Here is a 16,818-nt window from a genome sequence, read left to right on the forward strand (position 1 = left end):
AGTCCTGTGCGCCCAGGCTGCTGGGAGCCGGGGACACGCCAGCAGCACGCTCCTCCTAGGAAATCAGCGGAGGATGCATTCCTGCAGCCCCCCCCCCACTGCTGCACAGATTTTGTTTATGGCACAATTTTGGGTGTCTCCTACTCTCCCACTACGATTCAGCCCTCCATTCCTCGTTCCTGATGAAGGGCATGAGCCATCGCGGGGCAGGTACAGCCCCACACCAGGGAGGAGCCCGGCAGCCCCCACCACGCACAGCCATCTCCCTTCCAGCACATGCCTCTGCAATGGGACTGTTGAGAAGGTCACATTTGGGATAAACTGGGGGTGGCAAGGGTGTAGTAAATGAAAAGTGCAGCCTCTTTCTCTCTGAGAGCATGGTGGAAGGGCTACTTAGGTGCTCACCATGATGGGATTTGGCAAGTATGGTCAGACCACCTCCTCCTTGTCATTAAGGGCCCAAGAGGAGCTCATGCAGGCTTCTCCTGCAGCCCCACGGGTAGGGTCTTGTTCACCGCAAGGCGCTGTCCCTCTGCTTTGCATCGGCAGCTGGTGGCTCTCACAGTGCCCAACTGCTGCTCTTCTGCAAGCCAGGGTGCTGTTGGGAGATGGGGTTTCTCCCTCATTCCCATGACTTTGCTACCTCTTCTGACCCCAAACCAAGCTGACATGTTTGAACCCTTCACCTCCACGCAAACCAGCTACCTGTCTCCCTTCCCTCTTTGCTGCGTCCCCAGCCCCTTCCAGCTCTCCTCCCTCCCCAGCCCAGCCAGCTCCTTCCCCTCCTGTGCAGGACGAGCCCAGCTGCAAACACTTTCCAGGCAGACCAGAAGGTCCCTTCAGTGTCACATCGACCCCCCTAAACCGGACTTTCTCAAACACTGGACAGGGAAAGCATGAGATAACAGGCACAGATGCTGTGGGGAGCAAACGGGGCTGGGTGAGACCTGCCATGCACCCGTGGCACCCAGCAGCAGCCGGCACAGGTCTGGGCACCACTGCCAGTGGCCACCACCACAGCCTCGGGGCTCCATCCCATTCCCAGGGGGATGCCGGCTCCCAGGTGGGCTCAGCACAGCGTGCATCTCCTCGCAGGCACAAGCTTTCTGCCGTAGCTAAAATTAGCTCCCACAGAGTCTCTCCTGCCATCCCTGAAGTCATTGGTACAACATGTTCTGCCACCACAGGCTCTTCCCAGGCTCTCACTCAAAAAAACCCCAACGATGCATAGTACATGCCTCGCAGCTCCGACTCCCTCGCACGCACAAAGCGAATCACCCCGCAGGTTTTGCAGCCACCACCTCCCCGCTCTCTGCGCTGCCGGCAAGGCTCCCTCCTCCTGCCTGCCAGGGCTGCCCAAGCTCCCTCAGGCTGCCCCCCAGCCCAGCAACCCCAGTATAACACCCATTTCTCCAGCTTTCATCCCCGACAGCAACATATTCTGAGGATTTGGGCTGGGAAAACGGGGGATAGGGGGTGGGTGTTTGCTTGGTTTTTGTTTTGGTGGCCAAATTGAGAAAAGAAAGTAATTCAGGTTGATTGAAGTAATTTTTTTTTCTTTGCCAGATTTTAAAACCCCAGTAATAATCTGGGGCTGAATGAAACATTTTGTTTGGTCTGAAGTGAAGCTTTCATTTTGTTTGTAGGTGGCTTGCCCCCCCAACACTGGGAAAAAAACCCTAGAAAAAATTCAAAATGAAATGTCATCTCGAAACAGATGGCTGAAAGGTTTCATTTTGAAAATGTCAAAATGAAACTTTTCAGTGTTTCACTTTTTTTTCCCAGCCAAAACCACTTGCTAAACACAACCTGAATTTGGTGAGCTGTTTCTGTTGACTGAAACCCGAATTATTCGGTGCTTAAGCTCTTCACTCAAAGCCTTTTTTGCAGGCCTGCGTACACACCCCACGCTGTGCATCCTGCTGCAGCGGGGAGATGCACGTGGAGCAAACGGGAGAGTGACCCCTGTAGCACGTCCTCCTCCAGAGAAGCGGCACAGGAAAGGAAGGCAAAAGCCGGGGGGCTTACCGTGGCAGCAGACCTCTGCGGCTTCGTTTCAGGTGCTGGAGGGGCTTCCTGTGCAGCGGAGGGAGAGGGGGCTGCTGCAGCCCCGGGCGGGAAGGACAGGGTGGTCCTGCCCGTCTCATGGGACCCAACGCGGAGCAGCGGGGCACCTCGCTCAGCCCTGGACGCGCAGCCCTGCAAGACAGGAGGATGGGGAGAGCGTGAGAAGATGCTGAAGGGAGAAATATCCAAGACAAGGAGGAGGTTTTGGGGGCTGAGGCCAAGCGCAGTTGAGGGATTATTAGGAAAGGTGGTGGCAGCAAGCAGCTCTGCCCCATGCAACAGCGTTCATCTCCTCTTGCTCTGCTCTCAAGGTGCACTCGCCCATCTGCTCGCTAGCACAGGGCTTTCTGGGCCAGTGGCCGCACACGAGATAAGCAGGACAACTCCTGAAGTATCACACTAGCAGCAAACCCAAGCCGAGGGACCTGCCCTGCTGGAGAGCACGTCCAGGAGGGGTTGCTCCCTCCCCCCCCCCCCCCCCCACCATTGATCCTTGCAGCTAGCCCACACCACAGCAGCACCGGCAGTCATCAAGGGAGGCTTTGCCCACCTGACTTCTCTTGCTCAAGGAGGGGTGATGTTCATCCCAGGGGTGAGCTCTAACCACCAGCTGGTAACAGCTCAGGGCTGATCAGATCTTACTGGCAGCAAACCCCATGACCCCTCTCCCATGCCCTGAGGCCATGGCAGGGTGGTCCTGGGTGCTAGTCCCTGCCACCGCCTTGTGCCAGGACCACAGCCAGGTCACTCCATCCCTGTCCCCCAGCTGGGTGTCTAGGTGACACTGCGATGCTGGAGGGCAACGAGCCCATCAAACCACACACACACGGCTCCCACCTTCAGCAAGCAGGAATCAGGTTGTGATTGCAAAGTCCACAGTCCACGCGTTTTCAAGCATAAGCAAAGTCCAGCAGCCCCCAATTCTGCCTTGAATTCAGGGCCTCAACACACAGGAAGGGAATAGAAATATTTTAAATTTGCTTTAACCCTTCCTTCTGTTCCTCTCCCAAATTCCCCCTCGGTGCTGACCCAAGACCCTGCATTTCCTCACCAAGCACTGTGACTCCTATCACTCCCCAAAGAGCTGCAGGAGTCCTGGGGTGCACTGGCAGTGTGCAGCAGGGAAGCAAAATGGGTCAGATTTGGGAGCTCGTTCTCAAAAAACCCCCCCAAACCTTTAATCCAACCCAAAGTCATGGTTATAAAAACATGGTTTATGTTCCACAAGAAGCCAGGTCAGGAAATCACATGCCACAAGATCCAGAGCTGACACCTAAACCCCAAATCCACAGAGTTCAGGTTAGAAACTTCGGTTCATTTTCTTTTCCGTTTTGCCTCTGGCTCCGTTCAGGGGCAGCGGCACCCAGATGCTGCAGGAGCATTACCCTTCCAGCATGAGCACACACCACAATATGCCGAGGCTGGTGTCAGAAAACCTGTTTTTGCGAGATCACTAGCCCGATTGCTAGATGAAAGAGGATTAGATGAAGCTTAGACTAAGCATCTCAACAGTATCAAGTCATAAGATGATGCTCAGCCGTTGCTACTGCTAAGGTAACACAGAGACAGATTTATCTTCTAAGAGAGAAAATCTTACTTCAGAGAGCCCTCCTCAGCACAAAGAGGGGTATTTGCCGGGTCCGGTGTGTCCGCAGGGGCAGGGCAGGCCTGGCTGCCCGCAGGCAGGAGTCTGCAGGATGGAGTCACATGGAATAAGAGGCAGACTTGCTCCAAACTCAAGCCTCCTCCCTAGTTCAGGGGGTGGCAATCGGAAATTAAGCCCATCTGTTCCTAAGACATTGCGCTAGCAGAGAGGTGAGGAGGCTGAAAATCTGAGCTCTAAAGAAATCAAAAGCACTAAGACAGAGCCAGCGAGCTGCCCGTCAGGGAGGGGATGCTACATCTCGGGCTCACTTCTGCAATGAGTTTGGAGATCTCAGTCCAGACCTCAATTCCATCTCTTGAGCAAGGGAGCAGCAGCAGCATGTAGATCCCCTACATTAGCCCACCCCCAGTAGGGATGAGATAAGGCAGTCAGGGCTCCCCAAACCTCATGGATGAGCTGCATGGGGTGCAGGTGAGGGCAGGGAAACTGAGGCAGGCACCAGTGGTGCGAGGGGCTGGCCCGCAGGCGGTGCCACGCCAGCTCTGGAGCTACCACAGCCAAACTCGCCAGTGAGCCACGCAGCTGCAGCGATCCCAGCCCCAGCAAACGTGCCTTGTCATGTGGAATGGTGTTTCAGAAAAGAATATTAAGTGATCAATCAGCATTAAAAACAGCCAGTTTTGATGTGTTTAAAAGGAAACATTTCCCTTTTTTCCTCCCTCTGAGCCCACTTTTCATTTTAAGAATCTCCTCATTTTTTTTCTACCCTCAATCCAAACAAACTCCGCTGTCAAGCCCAAACACTCACTTTGCATTTATGCCACATTCATTCAGATAAATCATTCAGAACCAAACCAAACCTGCACGTTTTCTCCTTCTCCCTTGAAGGAATGATGCTAAACCACCCAGCCAGCTTGGAAATCCATTTTTTGCCTGGTTCCCGCTAAAAGCCAGGACAGCGGGCTGTTGGCTGGGAGCAGAGGCGTGGGAGGTAGCAGCCAGGTGGGATTTGGAAGTGCTGCCTACAAAGCACCTCTTGATGCCAGGACATTAAAAAAAAAAGCAATTTTTACACAGCCTTTGTCCCTGAGAGACAGAAATAACAAGGGGGGAGATCTAGGAGCAGGTCCTGAGCACCACTCAGGGTACCCAGGGCCAGGCCAGCAAAGGCGAGGTGGCTACAAGGAGGCACATCCAGCATCCGGAACAGGGCAGGAGTACCTGGTCCCACATGTTTGCAAGGGGTAGAAACTCAGATTTAGCAAAGAGTATTTATGGTATTGAGAAAAAAAAAGCCATGCCACAGGGAATAACAGGGCTTTCTTGTGGCTGGCAGCTGAACAGAATAAATCTATCCACTGTGCATAAATTGTTTAAGCAAAATTCCCTCTCAACTTGAATATTTTGCAAGAAAAATAGCAACAAAAAAGGAGAGAAAACTCTGAACCCTCATCATTTCTCCCCTCAAGGTCAGAGCTGTGAGGGAGGAAAGAACACCTTGCACTGGTAAGTTTAGCCAACGCAAATGAAACAATCGGGAAGCAAGTGCGGTGCTGCCGGGGCTGCCCTGCCTGGCAGGATTAGGCTCGGTATCTCTAACGGAGTCACCTTCCAAAAGGGAGTTGTGGGGAGGCTCAGTGTTGGGGCGGAGGGACAGCCCGGTGCAAGCGAGGAGCAGCACAGTGCTTCAGCGACCAGCTTGGTGCCCGCTCAGATGGGATGGGGCAGGACCCCCGAGCCACGCAGGGAGCCCTGCTGCATCTCTGACCCCAGGGGCAGGATCCTGCTGCCACTCCTGGTCCGCTCCTGCCCTCAGCCCCGGCACAGAGCTGGCAGAGGCACCAGCCCCTCCTGGCATCTCCAGGAGCAGGCCCGGCCGCGGCACATGGCAGGGGTGAGGCACCCAGGGGTAAGGGAGACATCAGCCACGGGGGCTATAGCAGTCAAGGAGAGCAGCCTTGTGTCAGAGCAAAGGATCTGGAGCCTCTTCAGTTATTATGCAGAGGCTGTGCTAAGGTTGCTGCTTTAGTGCACTGCAGGCACTAAATTAAGGGGACATTTACAACCCACAATGCAGAGAAGCAGCTGCTAAAGGTGGTCACGGTGAACGACTTCTCCTCTGGGTGAAAGGCTCCACAAAGGCTCAGCCATGAGGGATCAAAATGGGAAAACAAGTCCTTCCTTCCACCTACTGCCCTGCAGGGCAGGGCCAGGACATCTCTGGGCACCAGTAACAACCTGCTCTGCTCAGTGCCAGGCAGGGTTGAGACCTGCCCTGTTTGGAGGGGATGCAAAGCCCACGGGATATTGAAGTTTGGTCCAATTAGCAGAGTCCCAGTGTGACAAACTGCACCCCCAGCACTAGGACAGCACTCAGCTGGAGCAAACCCAAAGGACGCGCTCCCCAGAAATGAAGCTCCCCCAGACCAAGCCTTGCCAGGGCTACCCACAGCCCAGACCAGCAAGGCAGCTGTCTAGAGCATCAAGCAGTTCCTGGTGGCAAAACTAGCCCTGATATCTGCTAGGCCTTTTTCACTGCCCATGATGGCCAAGCTGGCTGCAGCTGCCAAAACGGGGATCGTACAGGGTGACAGCTCCCATGGCTCCTCCTGGTAGTGGCCAGCACCGCTCCCTTCCTCCTCCCACAGCCATGCCAAGCCCAGCTTACCAGGGCTTTCCACCCAGCACCACTCCTTCCTCCTCCTCGCCCGGCAGGAACAGCCAACTTCAGCACTGGCCAAAACCCAGCGTGCCTGCACGGATGAGCCAGCCGTGCCCTGCGCTCCCCCTCTTCCCCAGTGCCCAGCTCATTTGCTGGTGAGTGGCACCAGGACCTTTCCCATGCTGCATTCAGCCATGCAGAGAAGGGGATGGCTCTTGGTGGGAGCTGGCATAGACCTATCCCAGCCGAAGGCACCGAGCCCAGAGGCAGTCACCTCCTGGAAGTGGCCGAGGGGCAGCGGAGGAAGACAAGGCAATGAGAAGAGCCGACATGCACGCGAGACAAAAAGGGATTCACTCTGCTCCAGCCAACACAAAGGCAGGAGGGTGCACTGAGAGGGGATCTCAAGGTCACAGCGCGCTGTGCCGACCAGCACATGCATCAGCTTCTGTCAATAATTCAACGTGTTGGGTCACGAGCGCAACTGCAGAGGGGCCGCAACCAGAGGGGGCATTTCCACCCGAGCAGAGGGAACAGCAGCGATGGGCGGGAGGGCACCCCTGAACAGACTGCAGCACTGCAGGGTGCTGGGCACCAGGGAGCTGGCCCACTCACTGGAAAGCACAAAGGGCATCATGCTCACATCCCTGCAGCTTGCAGATCCTTTTGAGAAAGTTAAGTCAATGAATTAACACCCAAACCTCTCCAAACCCAGGGTGTTTCCTGCCTGTAGGAACTTACAGCCAGCGTAACCACCTCCTGCAGTTTGCTTGGAGGTACCATGTGTTAGAGAGATTTGAACACTCAGTCACTGAGACCGGCCCAGGGCAGTGTCCATGACCCCTCACGCAAACAGGCTGCTTCGCCCCGTGCAGCCCCCGGCCAGAGCAGGGTGCCAGCAGCACCGGCCAGCCCGGGCGCTCCGGGAGCACCCTTACTCGAAGGATTGCTCCAAATGCCCCAGCTAGGAACAGATGGCTGCTCCTCTGCAGCTTCAGGAAGACCTCTCCTGCCTGCCAGCAGAGCCAAGACCCTGCAGCTCCCATGTCTTTGGGAACTGCGTGCTTGAGTGCACCCAGAGTTACGGCACTTGACAAAGGAATCAGCAGGGGATGATTTCTGGCTTCTGTTGCAGAGCAGGTCAGAGCAGTGGGTCATGAATTGTCTCCTTCAGCCTTTAAATGTGCGAGAGGTGGAATTCAGAAGGCTTGAACTCCTCTGAAAGATCAGTCCTGAGCCTGGAGGGCTGCCCAGAGCAAGGGATCCTGCTGTCTCAATCCAAAGCCTGTGCAATAGGCCCCCAGGTGAGCATGTCATAGGGTGAGCATCCGATGAGCCATGGGGAAGCCAAAGTCACAGCCAAGGCCAGTTACAGGAATAGAATTGGCTCAGACTGAGCAAATGTAACTTTCCATCCCTTTGCAATCATCCATCCATCCTGCCGGCCAGCTGGCTGCCATGTCGGTGCGCCTCCCATCCATTTCAAGTGTCCTGATAACACCGATGCTTCACAAGACTAGCTCAAGAAGGCTTGGGACAGTTATTATCCAAGGCCAGGGGCTGGACTTCACCCAAGTCTTAGGCAAGTGATTAAAATGATTGGCATTTTTTTGGAAAGAAAACTGCTGTGCTGTACCTGCCATCCATCTTTGGAAAACTATTAACTGCACAATCACAAAACTGGACACACCTGTAAGGCTACACAAGCACACAAATGCTTGCAGACTGGTGAAGCTCATCCTCACCTGCAGCCCTGGGACCAGCCACCCCCTGCAGGCTCCAAAAATGGGGTGCTTTGGCCAAGATGCTCCTCTTGAGCATTGTGTTACCACGCCTGGGCAGCTCTCACTGCAGGATCAGGGATGGGGTACTCAGTCATGGGGATGAGTCTTCCATTGCTGGTCTGCATGCCCCGTGATTTGGATGAATTTCAGCCCGTGGGCTACATGAGTCTATTCTGGCTGGGAACAGATTGTCACAAAACTGCCTGTGCTTAGGATCCAGATTCAGGTCCTATCCAGGCCACTCTGCTCCTACGGGACACAGTAACACTGCCAGCCAAGAACAAGGTAGCGTTCTTCCCCTTCGACTACATACACTAAAAATCAAGTTTCTTTTCTTTCAGAGCAAAGGAAACTAAAGGCAGCAGCATTTCCAGGTGAGCAGAGCACGAGAGCAGCTACTGAATAACACCGACCAGATGCCAGCCTCTCCCCAGGGCAGCTCCCAGCCCACCATCCCCCACGTCCTCCCCACCGCTCCATCGTCCCCGCCAGCGCTGTCCCGCACTGGGACAAGGGCTGCTTTCCCAGCAGGGCAGGAAGAGCAGGAGTTGCCACTCCCAGGCACATCGGAATCTCAGGCCAGCTTTCCTGCACACCAGGGCAGGAGGACACCCCACTCTCCCCCTTCTGGGTTCAATGCCAGAACCCGAAACTCAGCTGTCAGTCCAGTACAGATTAAGGGAGTGAACATAAGGGCAAGCCCTGCCTCTTTGATGAACCAGCACAGCCCCAGCAGCCCGCACCTACTTGCTTCAGTTTGACCACGTTGCCCCAAGGACTGGCAACCGAGGATTTACAGACTGGGGACATTGTGTGGCCTCGGGGTTATTTTGCATGTCCTTGCCCCCGGAGAGCACAACATCCAGGGATCTCTGGGGAATCGAGGGAGGTCATTCAGTTTTATGTCCTGTACGTCACCAACTCATGCCGAATGCTCAGCTGGGGCACCAGCATGGAAGCTGCCAAACTTGCTGCAACCAAGAAGTTGAACTGTGCTTAGATGGGGATCCCAAACAGGATAAAATCTGCATTTAATACCTATTATTCTAACATCTCCCCATCTGTCCACTTCCCTCACATGCCTGTAACTGCAGTGTGCCAGGGCTGCCTGATATCAATGGCACTTTAATTTCATCATTCCCAACTTATTTAGAGCAATTAGGAGGCAATGAGCACACGCCGGGGGCCAGGATGCACTTGAATAGCATCCAAGGGTTACTGCAGTATCACAGGAGACCTTCAGATGGAATTACCAGTCCGCAGAAAAACTTAAATAAAAAGGAAGGCAATCCCCAAAGGGAAGATAAGGTTCTCCTTGGTCCTATAGGTCCCTTTTTAATTTGAAATCAGCTGACAGAAATATAAAGAGATGATATTCCTTATTTAATTAGTGAAGAGACAGCATCTCAGGTTGGAAGACAGATAGACACTTTGCCTGGGCACCTGGCTGGAGAAGTGATTGGGGGAGCAAGGCAGGCATTCCTGCAAGGCTGATGACCTAATCCCACTGCAGGCAAACAAGTTTTGCCATTCACTTTTCTGAAAGGAGAGGTAAAAAAAAAAAAGCAGTTTTGGAAATCCTACCCAGAAAGGCAAAGCAAAAAGTGTGCTGCTTGTCCCTAATGATTTTATCCCTAATGATTTCTGCTGGGTGGCAGGAGCACTGCACAAAGCTAATGCCACCAAGAAAGCTACCAAAAAAAGCCAGCCAGCCTGGCTTCCCAATGTCCCCATTTCATGCAAGGCAGGTGAGGTGCCAAAGGAGGGGACAGCTCCTCACTTCTGATTTAGCCACATGCCCACACTCCTCCCGCACAGGCTCTTTAAATGCCTGCCTGCGTGAGAAAAGCAATGGCCTATTTTTTTCTGAGCAGCTCAGTACAGCCTCCACCTCGGAGCACAGCATGCACAGGTCTTATTTAGGATGCTTCAGACACATCCGGAGGGACTTGGGAACAGTCTGTGGAACGAAGACTGAGTGGGCAACCTGAGTCACTTCATTGCTTACAGAAGTGTACACAAGCATCTTCCATTTGAGCAAAACTCAGCACAGCTCCTGTTGACTCTGGGGACCAGAGGAAAGTGCATCTTCTCTAGCATACTCCACTGATGCAGAACAACTGCACAGCACCTTTCTCATCCGGGCTTACCGAAAGAGGGATCATCCCCCGCAGCTATGATCCAAACCTCTGATCCTGGCAATTCCTCCACAGCGCAGGAGCCAAGAGCTGCTCTAATCCGCTCTGATGGGCGAGGGCTGTGGAGGAGATTAGCTTCCTCCCAAGGAGGAGAAAGCCGAGCAAGACACGTGAGGGGAGAGGTGCGTGCGCATGCGTGTGCGTGCCCTGAAGAGGTATGATTACAGCTGGCTGCAAAACTCAGCTCTGAACTCACTGCCAAAGAGCCTGACTCATGCAGACAAATCAGTCCAGCACCATCCGCCACACATGGGAAAAGGAGGAGATAAGCACAGGAGTTACAGGAGACCAGAGTCAAAATAGACTTGAGCAAGTCTTTACCTTGAGCAAGTCACTTTAAGCTGTCAAACAAGGGCCTCTGTGCAAAGATCCCCATATGCTGGGGCTGAGAAGGATCACTGCGAGGCAAGGACATGCCCTGCTGTGGGGGGCCCCGCATTACCCTTCCTCACTGATGCTGGTAAAAGGCGCTGGTTTGTGCCCCGAAAGCACAAAGCCTCTGTTCACCTACGCAACAGCACAGCCCAGGTCGCACAGGACCTGGGTTGTCCTTCCAATGGAACCTCTATCCTCACCTAGGACAGGACAGCCATGGGCTCCCTTTGCCCTCCCAGTCCCACCTTTCCCTTAAGGCTGGTCACAACAGCACCACACAATGTCAGCAGCAAGGTGCCTGCTGGGGGTTCAGACGCCCTGAGCCAGCTCAGAAGAGAGCCCTAGGCATTACAGCTGCAAGACGCTAACGGCTCCTGGTCGCTGCACCACAGTGACCGACAGCACTTTCACCTCTCTCCATCAGGGTATTTATTTTCCACAAGATAAAAGCCACAACGTGGCATCCAGCACAGGCAATGTTATTTCACAGGACTTCTGATGCCATCAGCAACCACATGCACAGCAACTCCCCGGGACAGCAGGGAGGGGGTTCATGGGAATATATGGAAAGTGCCAAAATATGAACTGCTAATAAGATGTATTTTCAAATGTCACCAAGTTATGATCTATTGATCTCTCACCAGAAGCTTGACTCTTTCTGTGTAATATTAATCTATGTCACTTACACGTTCTGGGAACTGCAGATTGAATGCGTGCCATTACACTAAAATTAGGTATTACAATTATTAACTGCTAGGGGCCCAAACCAGCAGGGTGCTGAAGAGCCAATCCAGAATAACAGCAGCTTAACAACAGCTGGGAGCACCCATGCACACCTCGGTGCAGCGGTCTGGGACAGGGGCACAAGGCTCCCCACAGAGCAGGCTCTGCTCTCAGGGTAACACCCCTGCCCAGGAACAGCCTGGAAGAAGCCGATTTGGGTGCAGCTAGGAACATGAGCAAAGTCCTACCCTGAATCAGGGGAATCCCAGGGAGGAAAGTGTTTCCAAGCCCATCCAACACACAGCTAAGGCCTGACGTGACACATGGCCAGGGCAGGGTGCTAATGACACCTCCTAGACTGGCTAAAGCCCTTACGAGCACCTGCAATCCCTCCTGGAGGTCACCGCAAACCTGAGAGCATGATTCTGGTAGGAACTCTAGAAACAAGTTGTCTAGCAGGTTTTTGCAAAAGTCAAAAATGCTCCAATGGGACTTTGGCCAAATATTCTAGATCCCTTTTAAAAACAAGGCCGATCCATAGTCACTTCTAACGACCCCATTGACTGTTTTTCACTGAGTGCTAACAGAGACAAGTTGTCTCCTTTAGGCCTCTATATCATGGCTGAGAGCATCAAGAGGGGAAGATGATGGGCTTAGAGAGGAAGAACATCCTTCCTTTGCTCCACTTCAGCTGCTAATAGGCATGCTAGAGCTCTCGGAACAGCATTACGTTAGTGCTGCATAAAAGCAACAAAGCCCTAAACCAACACATTACATTTACTGAACTACACGTCACACACAAGACTGTCCCCAGGACACCACATGAGTTCTTGAAATAGGAAAGCCAAGGGCTGTTAAAAGCAGCAGGCTGGGCAGACATCCACAGTGCCCACGGCCGGGGTTCGGGTGCACGCGAGAGCTGGGCACGCAGGAGCACGGCTGCGGGGAGCTGACGGGATAATCGCATTTAACCAAAGGAAGTGGCATAAAACACTCGGTCTCCTCTGCCAGAAACTTGGGCAAGCCCCAACCATTGGGCATCGAGTGTGCAGAGAAACCAGCATCCAGACGAGGAATGCGGCGTCCAGGGCGAGACCTGCTGCTGTGCAGTGCACAGCCCTGGTGCTGCCTGCCTGGCAACAGCTCACGATTTCCCCCTGCTCCTTTGTTTTCACTTCCAGCACTTAAAAATTTTCACTCCTAAGCTCAATGAATTGTCATTTCCAAATGCCTCTTGCCCACAGGAAAGGGAACTGCACGAAGTGTTGTTTGGTATTTTCCAGTAACTGTCATTGTGGCACAGGGCTGATATGGAGCCTTCAGTGATAAACTGTCATCACAGTCTTGGTGGGATGAAATAAGTAGTTTTTAAAAGATCTTTTTCTCCCTCTCCTCCCAGCACCTGGCAGGGCTACCGCATGTTTCCATAGCCAGGCATATGGCAAGATCACTGGCCCTGCTCCACCACCACAAAGGACCATGAAATGTACCTTGGCTGGAGAGGCGAGGTCCCTACCAGCCGGTGGCCCGTGGCAGAGGACAAGCTGACAGATGTACTGGGACAGAGGTGGAGAACTAGAAGGGGTCAGATGCAGGGAGGGGGACTCTCCCCTGTGCTAATGCTGGAGAAGTGGAGACAGTTAGAGAACTTCTGGATGCATGTTTCCCCCCTGCCCTCAGAAAGGACAGATTTGCTCAATCAGCACAGCTTTGCAGAGAGCTTTGCCCTTATCGGCAAGCAGGAGAGGCTCAGCTCCCCCCTCGTAGGTGAGCTGCCAGGGGGGCACTGAAAAGCCAGGTGCACATCTGACTCTAAATGCCCTCTCAGCTGCTGGCAATCAGGGATGAGCAGGAGCCCCTTGCACCCAGCAGGACCAAGCACTCTCCAGGAGGTCTGCGGTCCCTGCCTGCCACTGCTGCAACACCTGGGGCACAGGTCCAGAGCACAACACTGAAAAAGTCTCAACCAGGTACTTTCTGTCCAGCTCCCTGCTGTTGGGATCGTGGCAGGAACCTGCTAGCAAAAGTCAGCGAACACCCAACCACAGAGGCACCTCTCCCTCCACAAAGGGGCTGAAAGCAAAGCCCACTTTTTGAAGACTCCTTCTGGAAGAGGATTTCTCCAATACAGCTTGCAGAGGTGCAACCAATGTGCAAAATCACAGAGGTACCGGCATGCCTGCAAAGCTCAGCACTGCCTCAAGAGCACAGCCGTGAGCCTTCACCCCACGCTCTGGGAAGGGCCACACAAGCCAGCCACAGCCAAGCTGCAAGCCCCACAGCCCCCGCACCTGGGCACACACCCAGGGGCTGGCAGTGAGAGGAGATGCAATGCCTCAGAAGTTCTGTGAGTTATTGTGTCACACCGAACAGCTCTGACCTTTTCAATATTCTGTATTTTTATTGGCTGCCCATTTCCCCTCAATCCCCACAGGCTCATTAGACATCAAGCAGAACCGAAGGCAGCTCCGGCAGCCAATGCCGCTGCACAACACTGAAAAGGTCAGAGACATTGAGGCTGAGCAAAGCTGCTCTCGGGAGGGCGGTTATGGCAGGATAGGAACACTCCTGAGCCAACACAAGCTGCAGTCCAAGTCCTGTTTCCCAGGGACCCTCCCAAGGCAGGGCTCCTGCCACAGTGGCCCTGGGGTGGCAGGGACCTGCACCACAAGCATGCCTGCTCCCAACCAGACCAGCTGTTGCTGCAAGAGGACCTGCCCATGAAAGCACCCTGCAATGGGCTCGCTACCGGTACTTGCAATAAACACTCCACAACACAGGAGAGCACAGGCCAGGGCTGCGCTCCTACACCACTGAGCCCAGCACAGGGCGAGGCTGCAGAAGTGGTCACAACTGGTGTGACAGAGAGCCCCGAAGCTCCTACTCAGGCGCTACCAGCAGGGAGAGGACCAAGAACATCTCCCAGAGCCTCTGGCACACTGGCAGCAATTACCCAAGGTGATTACCACCCATCTTTAGTAGATGTAAGAGGAGACTGTCATGGAGCCCAGGCCTCCCCTGAGGCACCCAGGGGAGTGAAAGGAAAACTCAGCCCTGCCAGCAGGCTGCAAGCCAGGCAGGCAAACACAGCATGTCACCAGGCAGGGACAGCACAGGAGCTTCACTCACAGCCTTTTGATCAGCCACAATCCAGCCCAGCCACCTTACATGAAATAAGAGCATGACACCCTCTCCCTGAAGACTTGGCACAGCCTCTGCCGGCTCCAGAGAGGAGAAGGCAGGAGTTCACCTTCCTCCCAGAGACAGGCTCCAGCCCCAGGAGGGCAACACGAGCCATGCCCTCAGCCAGGCTGCAGATCCCAAGCAGGACCAGGGGTGGGTGACACATGTAAACCCAGCCTGGCTCTCCATGCTGGCCCTCAACACTGGAGTCACAAGCACAGTACACTGAGAAAGCCCAGCTCCGAAGACGCACACCGGGAACCTCAACAAGGGAGCTGCTAATGGGGAGGTGGTAGGAAAGACGGGGCCTTTCCAGAGCTCAGCTATCAACCCTCTACTGTGGGGTCAAAACTCACCGGGTGGCTTCAGAAACGTGTCCCTGGAGCACGAGGTGCAGCGAGGGCTGACTTTCAGGGAAGGTGAGCCAGGAGCAGAGGGTGCCCCCCCGATGGGACATGGGCCCATGGCTCCAAACACAGCTGGCGGAGGTGGGTGCTGCAGCCAGGTCCACCAACAGCAACAAACGGGGTCTAGGGGCCCCACGGGCAGCCCAGGCTGGAGCAAAAGGAGACAGGGCTGGAGACACATCCACCCACACTGCAGCTCAGGAAAGGAGTGAGGAGCCCAGCCTTGAGCTTAAATATGGCTCCCAGAGAGTGGCTGGAGAGGGTCAGGTGGAGGCTCCAGGTGGGGCTGCTTAGGGCAATTAAGGCCCTTATGCAATTAGCTTGCCTCACGGCAGCTGGGCTCTCAAATGTCCACCCTCTCCTTTTGTCAATACGAAAACAAGATGAAACCCACAAAACAAGACGAAACCCAAAACAGTATGAAACCCAAAACAGTATGAAACCCAAAACAATATGAAACCCCCAAAAACCCCAGTCTGGAGGTAGAAATAATAAAGGACAGAAATAAAGAAGTAACAGCCAGAAACATCCCAGGAGAGAGCAGGGAGGACGGGGCAGAGCCGACCGGTGGGGACGAGGGCAGTGAAGCCCCTCGGGATGAACACCAAGGGTTAAAAACTGCAACAGCTCCTTTCTGAGAAATGGAAAATATCACAGCTCTGGCAACATGTACTCAGATTTTTCTAAAATAATCTTAGATTTTTAGGGTGGTTTTTTTTTAAAAAAATGGATCTGGGCAAAGGAGTGCATTGACATTAGTGACAGATGGGATGGAAAAATTTTTGTTTGGAAAAAATATCTTCTTTTGAGTCACATGCATGCAGAAAGGAAAACAACTTAACCCCTCCGGTCCCCCTCCGAGGGTGAGCTGTAACATGGCAGCAAAGAGCTGAATCCCACCAGGCTGCAGGGACGGACCTCTGCCCTTCAGGTCAATAAGGGCCAAAGCTGGAAGGCGCAGAGACAGGATTTTTGCCCTACAAAAAAGCATTTTTCTTCTTCCGTGCAAGGCAGCGCAGGCAAACCGGCACGCAGCCCTCCCTGTTAAACCCAGGTGGCCTTGCTCAGGAAAGACTGTGTCATCCCTTCAGCCCGGGCGCCGCTGGGCCGTGGCAACGGCAGGTCCCGGGAGCCACATCGTCACCTCCTTCTTGGCTCCACTTGGCCAAGCCCAAGCCCCAGTCCAGGAACCCCAGCGGCCCTTGGGCAGCATCGACCAGGCGTTACCTCAGCAGGGACGGGCTTTGCCAGAGCTTTGCTCAGGCCGCAGAGACCGGGAGCGTTAGAGAGACAAGACCTGGGGAAGACGGGCTTTATCGTGGGAAGCGGAGCCAAGCGAGGAGTTGTGTTTGCCCGGCAAAGACGTGGAAAAGGGAGGAATGAGAGGCAGGAGGAGGGCCGGGATGAAGAGCGGGGCAGGGGAGGGAATTACAAAGTGTCTGCCCTTGTGGTGAAACCGGCTGGAGATGAACTCCCACCGCTGCTGTTTTGACAGCCCAAACACACTCACTCGCACGATATCTCTGTCTTGTTAAAGGTAATTACAGTTCTTCCTGTGTAATGAGATGGTTTTTAAAGGCCATTCAAAAGAAATTTTCTATAATGAGGTTAAGGGTTTTATGGTGTTATACATCAAGGGAGCTGGTAATTGGTCGGATCCAGGCAGCATCCTGAAGCAGGGAGATAGGAGGTTCTGTGAGTAATAGGCTAGCACAGAGTGCAGAGTCTCCAAAATGTTTTGGTTCTGCAGAAGAGGGAGAATAAAAGTGGAGGAAGGAGGGAAGAGAGAAAGGAAAAGGCGGAGTCTAGGATG

The 16,818-nt window shown here is 53.9% G+C and overlaps 1 protein-coding gene across 1 annotated transcript in view; it reads right to left on the reverse strand.

Moving 5' to 3' along the window:
* The window catches only part of LINGO1 (leucine rich repeat and Ig domain containing 1), a 136,383-nt gene that overhangs the window by 69,091 nt on the left and 50,474 nt on the right, over positions 1-16,818 (reverse strand). Inside the window, exon 3 of the mRNA XM_075160465.1 lies at positions 2,029-2,199. The gene's annotated coding sequence lies outside the window, so the exon portion shown is untranslated. The remainder of the gene's footprint in view (positions 1-2,028; positions 2,200-16,818) is intronic.

Source organism: Calonectris borealis, chromosome 11 (genome assembly GCF_964195595.1).
Source record: "Calonectris borealis chromosome 11, bCalBor7.hap1.2, whole genome shotgun sequence".
Lineage (NCBI taxonomy): Eukaryota > Metazoa > Chordata > Aves > Procellariiformes > Procellariidae > Calonectris > Calonectris borealis.